The 16,163-nt window shown below is 44.0% G+C and overlaps 1 protein-coding gene across 6 annotated transcripts in view; it reads left to right on the top strand.

The window, feature by feature from the left end:
- FANCA (FA complementation group A) overlaps positions 1–16,163 on the top strand; it is a 3,206,914-nt gene that overhangs the window by 2,231,342 nt on the left and 959,409 nt on the right. The gene's annotated exons all lie outside the window — the stretch shown is intronic.

Below are 16,163 nucleotides of genomic sequence, written 5' to 3'. Positions count from 1 at the left end.
GCCGCCTTTAGAGAGTGGTCCCCGTCGTTTTCTGATATGCCTCCCACACTTCCTATGTTGCAATACCTACTCGGGTCTCCTTTCGCAAAGCGGGTGTTCTCTACACTGTATGGGTTAATTCAGCAAGACTGAAGTGCAGGCATGGGCGTAATTATAGGGGGGACAGGGGGTTTTGTCCCTCCCAACTTCTGTGACATGCCTTTTTGTCCCCCCCAACTTTTGGAGGGAGGGCAGGGGGGGCTGCAATCATCAATTATGTAATTGGACAGCGCGAGCCTGGCTGGGATGCCCAGCAAGGCTTGCGCTGTCTCATCACATAATGCTGAGATGCCTGGCAGCCGCGCTGCAACACATTCAGGGCTTGGGTGCCCTGCATGGCTCAGTCCCTCAGCCTGGCTGGCCTGACTCAAAGTCAGCAGCCAGGGTGCGGAACTGTGTGTTGCAGGACCTGGCGCCTGTGCTGCCATTCTAGCAGCAGCACTTTCAGGGGCTCTGGTGCAGGGAATCGTTTTTCCGACTTTGTATTAGTGCGACACACACAGGAACTAGGAAGCTCATGCAGCTTGCTGGTTCCTGTCTGGAGGGGCTTGAGTGCGAAGAGGTTAGGTTGGTGTAACATGAGACGTGTCCCGGGCGGCATTTGAAAGCAGAGCAGAGGTTGTTTTTTTCTTATTTTTAAATGTTTTTATTGTGTTTGTGTATGTTGGTTGGGGGGCTGGGATGCAGGTTGACCTTTAGTGAGGTACGTGTCCCATATTGACAATGTGAGCAGAGCTCGCCAGGTATGAAGACACACTAACAATAACAAACGTATTCTCTGGTGCAAGCCACAGCTCTGCAACGCCTCTAAAATTAGTCTTGCCACTTTTCAGATGCTACTAAAGCACCACCATCCTAATTTCAAAAAGAAGTTGGCGGAAGGTGTGCCCTCCCCAAGTAGAGTGGAAACAGTCATGCTGAGAAAACCTGTGACCCGAAAAAAATGTTGTACTCTACAAATTCTTTTGAGTGCTATAAGCATTCCAAACAGGGTGAACTTTTGTTAAGCAGTTTTTGCTCTAGGAGCGCAGAAGGAACCGTATGAAATTTTGTGTTAAAAGCACACTTTTAGGAGCCCTGTTTAATTTTTCCCCCTGCCGCCAAAAATAATCTTCACCACACTGGCAAAAAGTTTTTCGAGTTTTGCAGACACTTTTTCAGGACGGTTTGGTGCAAATTAGTAAATGGGTGTCATTATTCAGGTTACAGGCCACCAAAAACTGTTTCACTTACCAAACTAAGAAGGGAAGTATCCAGAATTGAAAGAGTGGGGGGAGTGGGCAGGGGAAGCAACGAAATGCAGTGTGTGGAATTCCACATGGTCTCATTGGCGCCCCCAAACCGCCCACCCCCGCCCCAATCTACTTTTTTGGTAACATTAGTGGAAGATGGCATTTTAACACACAACAACAAAACAAAAGTAAACCCGCAGGATCATTCCAGATGCAAGAAACTCATCTATTAGAGCTCTGTCCAAGCCGTCTGAGGCAAAATACATGCAAACTTCCTAATTATTATATGGATTGCATCAACAGAAGTGACGTCACAGAAAAGGACATTGCAAGGCGCATCATCAGTCCTTGATACTTGGAGGCACCATGCAAGTGACTTTAGAATAAGTGGCCATGAATAAGCCAAGTGAAAAATAACTTTGTGGTGCAAACTACCTAAATTGCACTTTTGTTATATGTGGAGCAACTCTATAGTCATTACGCTTTTCCATTATAATACCATAATACATTAACATAAGCTTTGAAGTGATTCAGAGTCACTTTCAGAGCTGCAGATACGGCACAATGTGATTAAGTGATTTGCTCAGGATCACACACTTGGTTAAATGGTGGAACTGGGATGTGGACAATTTAAGTGACGCGCACATCTTTCCATATTTAGTTGATATAGATATTTATTAAGGTTTTACTTTACATTTCATGTGCTTAAATAATTATTTATAGCAATGCCCTGGAAGCAAACCACATTACATAATAAACTAGCCTTTCATAGTAAACTAACCATACACTATATACATTGTCATAGAAATATGTTGAGCAATGGGAGTATGACTTTAGTTTTATTCTCCCCATACTGCATGCAAAGTCACAATAGCATCATGTAGATTAATGTGAGCCTAACAAATCCCCCTTCTCACTTCTAATCACTCCCTCCCATTCACATTTCTAAAGGAACAAATGTCCCTGCTAATAGTACCACCCTCCCTCCCATCAGTGCCTGCTCGTTCACATTGTAATGCTCTGTTGATACAGAGCAACGTGAGGACCCTCTGCTGCCCGGAGCTCCTTAGGACATTGTCCTGGCAGCAGGACACCTCTACCATTCAGAATGGGTAAGGTGTCTTGTTGCCAGGACAATGAGCGTGCTGAGCAGAAATTGCTCAGCACGCACATTGTCCTGCCAGCGACGCCTTTGCCGTTGGGCACCCTCTTTGATGTGCCAAACGGGAGAGGTGTCCCAATGGCAAATTTCCCAGTCTGTCTCTTTAAAGATCCACGGGGGCAGCTTCCCCTTAGCCCCGTCTCTCCCGCTTGGTACTCCACCTCTTGGAGCCATTTGAACAGAGGAAAACATACCTTAATTTTAATATGTCAGAATCTTGTAGAAAAAATCTATCAGCACATACACATATAAGGTGCTGTGCAGAAGCCAAGTTTGGAGCTACATGGCATTTAAAAATTGATACCATGTATTCTTGGTCACGCACTGCACTGCATTAACTGATGGCTTCTGCCTTTGAATGAAAGGAACAATCAAGGGAATTGCTGACATTCCAGTGGATCTGTTCCTTTCGGCTATGGCTTCATAGTTCAGCTAGGACAAGTCAACTTAGCCCTACATTTCAGGGATCAGGCGGTGGTAAAGTCTGGTCTGCTCAATGAACGTTGCGCCACTGTTTCCGTGTGTTATTGTATATGTACATATAAAGGTTGTGTGCACACAGTGTATGTCAATGGAGGTGCTGGGTGCATTTGTGTGTGAGTAAGAGTGTATGCAAGCATATCTGTGTTGACCTTTGTGTCTGAATGAATGATAAATAATGCATTGTTTGTATGTTGTTCTACATTGTTCTATTGGAATTAAGTTTGTGACTGTTATGTTGTGTCACTGGGTGCGTGGCAGGTCGGCTGGAGAAGTGTGAGGGCCCAATTGATTTTTAAAGATAGGCCACCAGTCTTATGAAAGTTATAACAGAACGTCATCAATGGACTCTTGTGGTGTAGTAGTCTAGTGTTATCCCTCAGGGATTTAGGTTGTTTGACCGAGGTACAAAATCACGGCACAATTGACTGTTGCTGCGAATACATTTTTACCTCGGTACAAAAAAAACATACCCATGTCCCCCCAAACCGCCAGTACAACCATGAACCCCGCTACTTAACTTTTCTCCATCCGCCGCTCTCCTGTACCCTGCAGCGTCCGATCAATCCATCTAACGCAGGTTGGATCTGACATTGCAGGGTCCCTTTTTCTTATTTTTTTTTTGGGTCCCCTGCCACCAATGCTGAGGAAGCGGGGGACACCCCTGTAACCCCCAAAGTAAAAAATACTGAACAAGAGGGGCAGGGGACACCCCCGCAACCCCAGCTCTTCATGTTCGGTAACAATTTGGCCAAAACGATCCCTAAGAGCCAGCACCCTCCCTCCCACCACCACACCCCTGTCCCCCCAACATTTTCAGCAAAGTTACTCCACTGCGTGCAGGCCACGCTGGGAGGAGGATGCCGGGGCTGCCGTTACAGACAAGCAGTGGGCCATGCTCTGCAAGCGCACGCACAGTGGTGCTTTTAACACAAGGCTACAGTTGATTCAATTTAAGACCCTACATACGGCGTTCCTCACTCCAGCTCACCTTCACTTATTTAATCACACTAAGTCGGATAGATTCCTGAGATGCTATGCTGAATCCGCTGACTTTATACATATGCTGTGGCTGTGCCCTAAGCTGCAGGAATTCTGGGATGGGGTGGTGGTGGCAGTCTCAAGTATGCTCGGCCAAGATATACTGTGTGAATTGTGCTGCATGTTTAGCTGACTCCCGAGAGCACCGAAATACTGTTGGAAATTGCTAAGAACATGCATGATAGCCGCACAGAGATGTTTCCTATTGCGGTGGACCAGCTCGACCCCCCCCCCCTAGGAATACAGTCTTGGCGTGAAGACCTGGTCTGGCTTGGTGACACTGACAAAGAATATGGCTTTCTGTGTAGACAGCAAAATAGACCCAAGAACATATGGGGTCTTTTTGTGTCTTACCTTTTGGCTCAACGCTCCGAGTCAGATCTGGTGGAGGCAAGGCCTGTGTGCGGCAAGTAACTGGATTGTATACTACGCAGAGCAGCTACTGCTGTGCTACAGAGGGAAAAAAGAGCAAGGCCAGCCTCCAACAGTTTATGTATTTCCCTGCTGTCGATCTGGAGGTAATCTACTTCCTTTTTGTTTGTTTCCTGTTTCTTTTGTATTAATTTAATGCTGGATGGTTTGAGACGTGAATCTCTTAATAAATGAAGTTTAAAAAAAAAAAAAGGTTAGCAAACTGAAAACCTGGTCTTTTAAACCACCATTCACAATCTTCACTAAGGAGAAGTTAATACTGAGGATGTTAGTCCTTCCTTCCTTCCCAAAGTCGTATCAGAATTCCACTTATTCCAAAAGGTAACTATCAACATTGTACCCTCCACCTCATCCTTCGAAAGAAGAGGAGTGATTTCACAGTCTAGACCCAAAAAGGGCTCTCAGTTTTTATAGGATGAGCAATTTCAGACTAGACTATCAATTGTTCATTGGTTACACAGGCCACAAACTAGGGCAGTAGCCAAACAGATGTTATCAAGATGGATAATACTATATGCATTTTAGAATGCTACATTGACTCTACAAAGGAAAATACCATTACAGAATATCTGTCAAGCTGCAACTTGATTGTCCGTTCATACTTCATCCAAGCATTACTGCCTAGATACCCTGGTCCTTCATAACATAATAGGGTAAAAATGCATGAGTATGCTTTTCCCGCCACCATCACAAACACTGCTATGGGAGCCTGTCTAAGATAAGGAATCGGTGGGTGGAAACAATCCATTAGAAGAACACATTACTCACCCCTGGTAATGTTCTATCTGATGGATGTTTCTCACACAGATTCCTCATTGTCCTCCCTGCCTTCCCCGCTAAGAGCAATCTCTCATTTGTTCTCTCTTTTAACATCTTCTGCATTTCAGAGGGCTATCATCTAGCTGGGAAGGATGTGCCTTAAGGAAGCTAGGCTTATTCCACCAGATTTCTGGTGGCCACTTATGCCCTCGAGATGGCTCCGTTTTGGTCATTTTATCAGGCTGCTACATGGACTTCCTTGCACATATTCGCCAAGCACCACTGCCTGGATTCCTCATCTGTTTATAATGCCATTTTGGGCTGTGGTTGCTCCAGAGTTTTCTGGTAAAGGTGGTTGTTTTTCACTATCCTCCCTCCTCTGCGGTTCTGTACTGCTATGGGAGTCTGAGTCTATTTAAGATGGGGAATTAGTGGGAGGAAGGACTCTAAAAGAACAACAAATTACTTACTCTTCAATTTTACCCCTCATGATAGATACCTGTTCTCCACTTGCTGTCATGTGATCGCTCAGTTGCTCAGTGCTAGACGAAAGGGTGAAATTGGGGTCATAGGGTGTCACTTGGTCCATCCATACATAATGCCCATGGCACCATTTCCAGCCTCATGCGTGTGCATTGTCGTCTTGAAGAACCAGGCGGAGCTGCATGGCTCCTCCTGGTGGCTGAAACAGTTTCCTGAGGCAGTTGGTGTTGGAAGATATATATCTCAGATGAGGAATTTGTGGGAGGTAGGACTTATCCATCCGGAGAAAAAAAAAAACATTACTAAGAGGTAGTTCATTTGTTCTTATTTGGTCTTCCAAGTTCTTATCTCCTAAAGAAGACAGTCATCACCATATGCCACATGCTGTCTTCACTGTTTGTTAAAGGGACAGTGTCATCAGAGTCCACAGTTTGTGTGGAGGCTAAAGCACCGTACTTTGGATAAGACTGATTACTCACATCCCATATAGTCTCCCCCAGTTATAGGGGCTGTGTTTTATGTGCTTATTTTGTGGGATTTGACCATCAAGTGCAGGAAAGACTTGTATCAGCTGTAGCGGTTTCTAGGAGTATTCATAGGCTGATAGGGACACCTAATCTAATAAGCAACTATAATACAAGAATTAAAACAAGAGATCAGAATGAGAATGGGGAGGATGTGAGTGGTCAGAAATGAAAGCCATGTCATGTTTTTGGTTAAAGACCTTTATTAAATGTAAATGAGTTGAGAAAAAGTGCCTCTGACCCTAATTTAAAGAGGAGTTTCCCTACTTAAAAAACCGAAACAAAGGATCTACCTCAGCTTACCCTCCATACTGAATCTGTTGGTTGTCTCCATTACCATCAGTCTGGTTTTAGAGCATCCAGTGGCACGGAAACTGCTCTTCTGAACACTCCTGAAAACCTGCTCTTCAATCTTGACTCTAACTCTCCTTCTTTCCTCATTCTTCTCGACCACTCTTCTGCCTTCGACACTGTAAACCACAACATCCTGATCTCCCGTGTCCGTGATACCCTGGGCATCACAGATCTGGCACTGGCGTGACTTACCTCCTTTCTCTCTGACCGTCCTTCCCTGGTGGATCTTGGGTCCTTTTTCTCCTCTATCACTCTCTTTACTTGCGCGGTCCCCCAGGGATCTGACCAATCCCTGTGGTTCTTCAATGTCTTCATGACCCCCTGGGTTCACTTGATCTCTGCCTTCACCTCTAACTTTCAGTGTTCTGCAGATGACACAGAGCTCTCCTTCAGGCTACCCTCGGCCTCTTCCGCTTCCTCGCTCATTCCTGACTGTCTGTCCACAGTTCAGTCTTGGTGTGCTGCTAACGTTCACTGCCTCATTGCCAGTAAAACAGAGATTGTCCTCATTGGGACCCCTTCCCGCGCTTTCCCAAATTCCCACTGGCCGGCCACCCTTTGCCCTGCGCCCTCACTTACTAGTGAGGCAAAAAAATGTGGGGTCATTTTTGACTCCACTCTCTTCTTCTCTTCTCACATCTTGGACATCTCCTCTAAAAAGTTCCACTACCAGTTGCACCTCCTCAGGGGTACTCTACCTTTTCTAACCTTCCCCAAAGGATCACCCTCTCCAGAGCCCTGGTTCTCTCTAGGCTGCACTACTGCAACAGCCTCTTTCTCAATCTACCTTTTTCTACTCTCTGCCTGCTACATCTCATCCAGAAAAGAACCGCAAGATTTATCCTTGGCCTCAAGGCCAGGGATTGCATCTCTCTGGCGCTGAAATCCCTCCACTGGCTCCCCATGGCTGCTAGTATCAAGTTTAAGACCCTCTGCATAGCCCACACATCTTTCTGGGGCCGGGCCGTGCACTATCTACAACGCTCTCTTCCTAAATACTCTCCTTCTAGAGCCCTCCGCTCGGCCTCCTGCAACTTTCTGCGTGTGAGCTATTTTTCCAAGCAGAGATTTGGAGGTAGATCTTTATCCTCTGCAGGTGCCTCCCTCTGGAACAGCCTCCCTTCCTCTCTCTGCCTTGAGCCAGAACTCCTTAAGTTCCAGAAACTGCTCAAGACCTTCCTTTTCTCTTCCTCTTTCTCTCTCCCTCGCTAACCCCCCTCTCTTTCTCTCCAGCTTCACTCCTCCATCTCTCCCCTAACTCTGCTCGGTTCTGCTGACTGGTTGCTTGGCTCTCCTCCAGAGCCTCACAGGTCCCAGACTCCCCCGCCAGTCTTTGCACTTGCCTCCGGACTTCTGCACTATGCCCTGCACTACTGCACTTTCAGCTTTCGTTCCATGAGAGAGGTAACCCCTACTGCACTTCATCATGTGTTCCATGAGGGAGGTAACATCTCTGCACTCAACCCAGGGCCCTGTTGGAATGGGTGCACTTGTTTCCCCCTACCCCTCCCTTACACCTCCGTCTGTAGGCTTGCATGGCCCGAATTTACTAGGCCTAGTAAGTTCTGTCTTGTACCCCTTTGTCTCCCCTCCCTAATCTGGCTGCACCTGTTAGACTACATGCACTTGCACTAGGTGAAATGCCGTCAGGCCTAGTACGCTAGTTACTTTGTTAGATCATTCGGAAACTTCAAGGCCTAAGAATGACCACTGTATTTCCCTTGCACACTTCCTTCCTTGAAACGCTTTGAAGCAGTTCACTTGTTTACAAATATGATATGATATGGCATTTATAACGCGCCTATACACAAGTGTTAACAATTACAATCTGTATTTGTCAGGATGTCCGAAATTGAAAAGCCGTCCTTGTGTCCAAATGTTCTATCCTAACCCTCACACTACAAAGAAAATAACAAAGTGAAAAGGGAAATGTCTTTAACCTGGTATTTGCAAAAAGTGTTCTTAAATGAAAAAGGAATAGCTCCAACGTAAATGCTTAGCAAAATGGAAAAGTCTTTAGTTCCAGAAGCTGATTCCCTTCCTCTGAATTCTTCACTGCTATCACAAATGTCTCTGGGTCTAACAGTTCTCAGTGTCTTTCTTGGCACACAACAATCCTGTTAGGCAAAAACTGTTCAGCCTTTTAAGTTCTTCTTACCAATAGTTCTTTCTTTAACACCTGTTCCTTCTTTAACAAACACTGTTTCTGCTTGACACTCCTTGCAGGTTTCCAATTTGCCTGGTATACTCTCCTGCCAGGACATCGCTTGTATTCACAATTGCCTGGTGTACTCTGCTGCCAGGACTTGTTGTGTACTCCCAACTGCCTGGTGTACTTCCCTGCCAGGACTTCTCTTCTGCTCACAACTGCTGGTGTACTCCCATGCCAGGACCTCTCTTCTTGCACTTTCAACTGTCTGATGTATGCTTGCCAGGACTTCTCATATATTGTAGTTCCTCTTTACATATAATTAGTATATATTTTTCTTAGCTTGGTATATCAACTTGTTTCACTGTTCTTTTAAACTTTCCCAACATTTTCATTAATTTCTTATTGGGTTTCGGGTTGGCACTCTGCTCTTTCGATTCACAAGTATTCTTCTTATTCCATTTTCAGTAATTTCGCAATGTTCAAATTTTTCTGCTCTTCCGATTCATGAACAATCTTTTTATCAGTTCACGTTCCGTAACTTCACAATGTTCAAATTCTCTTTGGCGCGGTCGCCGCAACTCCTCACGTTCCCAACTCCCCTCAGGTTGACTCGCCGGCTCTGTGTAGCTTTGGTCTTGCTTGCGCTTACGTGCTGTACCTCTGCCGCTTGCTTCCCACTCTGGGTGGCTGACGTCTCTCCAGCTTCTCTCATGGTTGTTCTCCTGCACGCTGGCTTCTCTTCAGCTCCCTGTAAGTACAAAGCTGCCTCTCCGAGCTGCCAGATGACCAGGAATCCTCTCACGGTTCCTGGCGTTTCAATGGCACGCCTTGCTCGCACTACGTTATTTTCCTTTTCTGCTGGTGAGCTCTTTTGCTCTGCCACACTGGATCGCACCTCCTGCTTCCACACACCGGCTCATGCCTCTGGCTTCCGCACACTGACTCGTGCCTCCAGCTTCAGTCTGCCTTCAATTGAAATGCCACGTCTTCTCCTGAGCTATCTCTAATAGTTCGGTTAGTCCAGCGCACTGGTGTTTCCAACCAACAACTAGCACGCTCATTAAGCTTGACACTCCTGCTGCTCTGTATCAATTCCTTCATATTTCTCGTCTCAGTACTTGGGTGGTTGTCGGAATTGAAGTCCACTGTGTAGGGGAGGCATGGTATCACAAGCAGAGACTGACACAATGGGTACAATTTGTAAAAACTTTGTTTAAATGGTTGGGATTAGAAAAACTCCTATTCTGCCCTATGACTAAGATGCGAGTAGTCTCAACCATCAAATAATAAATAACGCAGTCCTAGTGGAGTCTGTCAAATCAAAATGGCCTGTGCTAACAAAAACCTAATGCCTGCCCTATCTCTTGTACAATAAGCATGAAAAGGAACAATGTCTGCAAAAGGAAAAATCTATGTTCAAATGATAATGTGGTTGAACCAGCTCTCCTCCCCACGTTAGGCCTCATGGAGTGAGGCGATCCTTGTAGGCAGGATGACACACTCTGGCTCGGTTTTCAACACAATATATATAATTCAAAAAGCCGTGGATCGAGGCCCGTCTGGCCTTCCACGCTCGAGACTCTTTCTTCCAAAAACGTTCTTAAAAGATCCACCTCTGCCTGGCTCAGACCTTTCACCACACAGTTCTTTTAGATCTCCCTCCGTCGGGCTCAGATCTCCTACAATAAAGTTTAACACAAGTTGCAAGGGGGGTTCACTTCGGGTCTCCCTCTGTCAGGCTCGGACCCCTTTCGGATGACGAAGGCTTTGGAATGTGCAATGCTTATTTGTCAGACCACTGCAGGACCACTTCGACTCAAAGTTCTCTGTGTTGCTTTCACTCTTCCCTTCTCTAGGAATTAATCTTCTTCCTTTTACTGTTAATTTGCTTTCTCGCTTTAAACAAAGTACCTATCACAGAGACTTTTAAGTGGGTTACTTCCTTTCACCGGACCACTCAGTTACTTAATATCGCTGATTTCCCGGCTATTTTTTACATCAAAGTTCATTCACAGGTCCACCTTTCTTCGCGTCTCACCCACACACGTGCAGCCTTCACTTGTGATATCATATTGCTACTTAATTTATTTTATTTGAATACTTGTGTGGCATGAGACTGGAACCACTGAGCGCGTGTCAATGTTCTATATCGGATGAAACTAATAAGCCTATATGTAAAGGTTGACACTATAAAGTGGCTCTGGTGTAGATGCTGCGAGCAGTGGTGAAAGTTTGGACCCTATGCCCAGGCTAACCAGCAACAATTTCAGTGCAAGGCTTTCACAAGCACACTGAGCATACACATGAATCAGTTTGCATTAAGTATTTAATGCAATGGAAGATAGCCAACACGTGTTTCGACCACACAGTCGTCTTCTGGGCTGAGCTGGAATCTATACAGCCCCTTCATTCAAGGGTAATACAGTATACTGTCTGGCATAACCCGCAAGTGCGCTGATCGCTCTCGTCCCTGGCTGCTTGCCGTGTCTAAATTGCATTTACTTTAACACACACCGGTCTCTCAGGTCGCTTGCCAACTCACTGGCTGCGTGTGCTTCTTTCTTGTTTGGCATTTAACGTTTTTCGAGTCAAGGTTTCTACCACAGGCTTGACATCGCCTCCCCAACTCTGCCGTTCACCCAGGAGGGTCGTTGGCGTCCTTGAAACACAATGAAATCTTCACTTGTGGGATCTGGCGTTCTCCACGTATCTTTTGCAGCCTTTTGGAAGGCAATGACCTCCAATAGGGAAGCCTTGTGGTTTTCGGCCTGCTGCTCTCATCTGTTGGTCTGTCGCTCTGCTCCAGTAGTTGTGTCTTTGTCCTGGAAGTTCTGCTCGTTCTCGTGTTCCGCCTTGCTCTGAGTGTATCTTTGGTTTCTGCCTTTTATTCGTGTGAAGAGAGCTAATTGGTATCAGGTATATGCACTTAGGATTAAGTGCCTGACTTTTTCTGACCCGATTAGCGGGACATGGACAGTACGATGTATGCAAGTCATGGTTTTTATTCTCAGTCATCCTCTTCTTCGGCCCAGTGTTTGTGTAAAAAGGGGCAGGGAGTTGGGATCTCGGAGCATCCTAAACATAGGATGGGTTTGATAAACAAAATAAGGGTGAATACCGCATCTCGCCATCTGCTATCTCACCCCCCCACACCCTGAAGATCCCTCACCCAGGTGATCCTCCCACACTGGTCCACCCCCAGGGTCTGGATCCAAAGACGATGGCTGTGTTGTGGCCACCTGAGAGAGACAGAGACACAGAGAGAGAGAGAGAGAGAGAGAGAGAGAGAGAGAGAGAGAGAGAGAGAGAGAGATCTCCCCGGGGATTAGCGGGTGAGACGCCCTCAGGTTTCTCACACCTGATATTAACTGATGACTTAGGTGGTTGTGCGAAACTAGAACTGAAAAGGGTTTTCTTGGAGCTTTTACTCTTTGGTTGGCCAAAAGGGTGTTCAGAAAAGATTTCTTTATTTTCCCTATAGGGGGAAACATATGCATGGAAATAAGTCATTAGGGTATTCGGTAACGGGGGGGAGGGTCTTCCTCATGGGAAAATGGGGACTACCGCACCTCATTCAATGAAGCCATGACATCTCCCATTTGATCCTCCCTCATATAGCCGCCCCCAGGGTCAGGATCAGGTAGCGGCTGCCGACGCCTGCCCACATGGGGGAAAGTTATCGCCAGGGAATCCATGATGGCTTAATTGGAGTCATCACAGGGATGAGTCAGAGTCATCAAGAGGGGATCGATAAAGTGAGATTAATTTGCAAAGTAAAGCAAAAACAGAAAGAGAAAGTCAAAGCGTTGCATTTCCACATGTACCAAAAAAGAAGGGCGAAGACTTACTCCAAATGTATATTGAAAAAAAGTCAGCATGTAGAAACCCCGGAGCACTTAGTAATGAATTGTGAAGCTCTGAGGGAGACGAGGATTTTCTACGGAAGGGTTCAACTCTTACAAGTGCAGAATGGTGGAAGTGTATGCTAATTGGTGATACGTCCAGGGTGGTTATTGCGGTGATGAAAATGCTTAACACTGTGCTAACAAAGTGGCAGGGACCACCTATGACTGAGATTGATGACTAACTGAACTCAGTTGATGAACTCTGATTTAACTACCTATGGTTTGGTTTGATGTATTAAATGGGAATGCAGGGGAATAGAGTGTGTTGCTGTTGGGTTGTAGATGCTCTCTGGAAATGTAATGTTAAAGGTTTATTTTAAGTTGATGATTGTTTTTACATGTTTGACTTCTAACCAATAAAACATAAAAAACATAAAAAAATAAAGGGAATAAATGGGATTCCTCGAACTACAAGCTCATCACTTTATTAGACGCAGATTCAAATGTTTTTGCGTCTTTCATTTTAAGGCAGGTTATAAAACCGAATCAGACAGAATTTTCTGTGGTAGTGGGGGAAAACATTGGCAGGTGTGGGGATCGATCAAGTGCAGAAATTAACCCGGCAAAAAGCAGTCACTATAATCTATGCAGTAAGAATTGATTTATCACTGGCTTTCGATAAAGTAAACAACATTTTATAGATGAAATTAAGAATGTGGAGTATGCTGACCATCTGTTGAATATCCTTATATATCTACATTCCTACACAGTATTAAGAGTTAGGTTAAACTTGACGGGAGAAGCAACACAGGAAATTCACACACATAATGGACTGCGTCAAGGGTCCATATTAGCGCCTTTCCTTTTTAATTTATATCTTTCTGATATGGATGAGGTATTGTTGAAGGCTGCCTTTGTATCACCAATGAATTGGATAACCTATGCGGATTTCATTATTTGATTGCCTTTGTATATTGTTTGAAGGCAACTATCAATCTTCGTAAACCTACCCGGGTACAAACGATCTTGCTATAAATACAAATAAAACAAAGGTATTGAGGTTCTTGGCAGCTAAGAATAAAGGGAGAGGCAAAGCTGCTGGATCTAAGGGCAAACATTGGAGGTTGTGAATGAGATTTAATATGTGGGTTTTAAAATATATGCACAGTGGAATAAAATGGGTGTAGTTAATTATTTTAAAGTTTAAGCCAGGTACGTACTTTCGCAAATGAAACACTTTCATAAGCATTTTGGGAAATTCTCACTCCTACCTGTTTTAAAGTTTTATGAAGTGAAAATTATACCATCTGTTCATTTATGGCCTCAAAACACATCAATCGTTCGATCTTGATTTAGATTTTATTGATGGATTGCTTTGGAAAGGAACCTTATCTTTACTACAATCTACCTCTATGACTGCAATTTTCGTTTAGAGTTGGGTACGGTATTGTTAAACATGAGTGCTGTGGAAATGCCTGCTGTTATGTATAAACTTTGTCAATCCACCTCAATATTCCTAATGTGGATATTTTAATTTAAATTTAGTGAAGACGGTAGCTCTTATGTAAATGAATATGCAGCTCAGTTAAATAAGACCTGGATTCGGGAACACATAGCCACCATTGGAAGTCAAGATCCCAGGTTCCCATTGGCTGCCCACTGGCAGAATTTGCATCAAATGGATGACAAGAGGGCTCTGAAGTTCATAGGACTGCTGAAAATTACCTTCGGCAAAAGAGGAGGAGACAGGAAGCTGGTGTTGAGGCAGATGGACGCTAAACTCATATGTAAAATGCGGACAATAGAATGTGGTCTTAACAGTGACCATGAGATGGGGCTTTTCTTATGAATATGTTTAATCATTATTTTGTTTTTTCTGGAAACTTCATTGTCAAGAAATTACTTTATCGTTGTTTGTTTACCCAAGACACGGGCACAAGAGTCCCAGGCATGTCTCAAGGCTCAAAGCATGAATGTAAGTACTATGATTTGAGGTTCTCATTCAACAAAAAGTAATTTTTCATTGGAGTTTTGTCTATGCAACATGCAGAAATGGTGTGTGAGCATGCTTTTGCTATGCTAAGAGCATGCATAGAACAGGGTTTACTAGAAATCGCTTATACAGTATAGGTTAAGAGGCTTTACATATATCGTGGATACACTAAGGTAAAAACATACATTTGGCTAACTATGGCCTTAAGCAATGACACAACACAGTTACGGGATGTAACTTTAGCATTGTCACCAACTAACCAACACAGTACTCATGTACATATGATATAGAGTGAATGGTACATGCATTCAACCCCACACTCGGGTCCATATGCACTTTCCTAATGCGTGATTTAACATTTCCGTTAAGCGTATACAATGACCGTTCCATTACACACCTTAAGGCAACATCAGTTTTATTTGCAACAGTATGGAATACCATTAATTAAAATATATTCTTATAAGGTATCGACCTTTTCATGAAACATATCTTATAGGTCAGTCTGTTATCTCTTTGCAAATGAGATGGGGAACAGCCAACAGATATTTCCCCAAGATAAGAAGCTATGCCAAATGCTCATGGTTGTCATTACTAAGGAGAACAGAATTACAAAATGCATACAGGAATTATCATTCACCCGCTAGGACACTGGGTATTCATCACCCAAATTAATCCATGAAGGGAAATCCAGTCAAGGATCTAGATTTTGGTATAAGGTGAGGAGCAGGTTAGCATTACTCATTTGGACATAAGGGCACTGATAAACAGGTGTCCATGTATAGTCACAACAGTGGTATACTACCACTTTTTAAGGTTCAGTGCATAGATCAAACTATGATGGCTTCGTGGGATCATCACATGAATGATGCATCAGAGACCCCATGTCGTTATTATGTTATTACCACAATGGGGTTGCAAATTGACACTACCACGTGGGTCACTGAGAACATGGCTCGGGTACATTACCATTGACAATACATTTGTTTTTGTTGACACTTTTGGATTAGACTACCAACAAATAACACTATTTTTCTAACCACAGCTCCTGAGGTGCTAACTAAATTTGTATACACATGATATATCAGTGACATCCAACTAATTTGCTATCTGTTTTCTCTTTATTCTACCTACATTCCGTTACTATTCCCTCTATTCCAACCCTTTATGTCCTTCTATTCTTTACCTACCCTATTTGTTTTACTAAATTCCTTTCTTTTCATTTTGCTGTTTGTAATTGCATTGTGACACATTTTTTACATTATGCAACATAGCATTAAATACTATACATATACCAAATGATATTCAAGGCATAAGATTGTGATTAACTTTACGTAATTAGCCCAGCCTAGAGAAAGACCAAGGTGCGGTCGAAACATGTGTTGACATAATGGGCATGTGCCAGAGGCACTTTAAATAAAATAATAAAGAGATAGATGTGGCTCAGTCAACAAATGATTTCTTTTGATCTCACTTATTGGATTTATTTAATCTTTAACTAAATATTAAGTTTTGTGAGGTGAGGACTTGCGCCAAATAGAGAAGCCAGCTAGTCATTCATGTAAATTTCAAGGTATTGGCTTACTGTTAGGCACTAAGAACAGCAGTCCACATCATACTAGAAATGTTCATTAAGCACAGCAACACCAAGCACACCCCAATTTGTCAAC

The sequence above is a fragment of the Ambystoma mexicanum genome, chromosome 2p, assembly GCF_040938575.1.
Source record: "Ambystoma mexicanum isolate Mex_15411 chromosome 2p, UKY_AmexF1_1, whole genome shotgun sequence".
NCBI lineage: Eukaryota > Metazoa > Chordata > Amphibia > Caudata > Ambystomatidae > Ambystoma > Ambystoma mexicanum.
The sequence above is the reverse complement of the archived record's forward strand: the minus strand, read 5'-3'. Positions and strand labels throughout refer to the sequence as shown.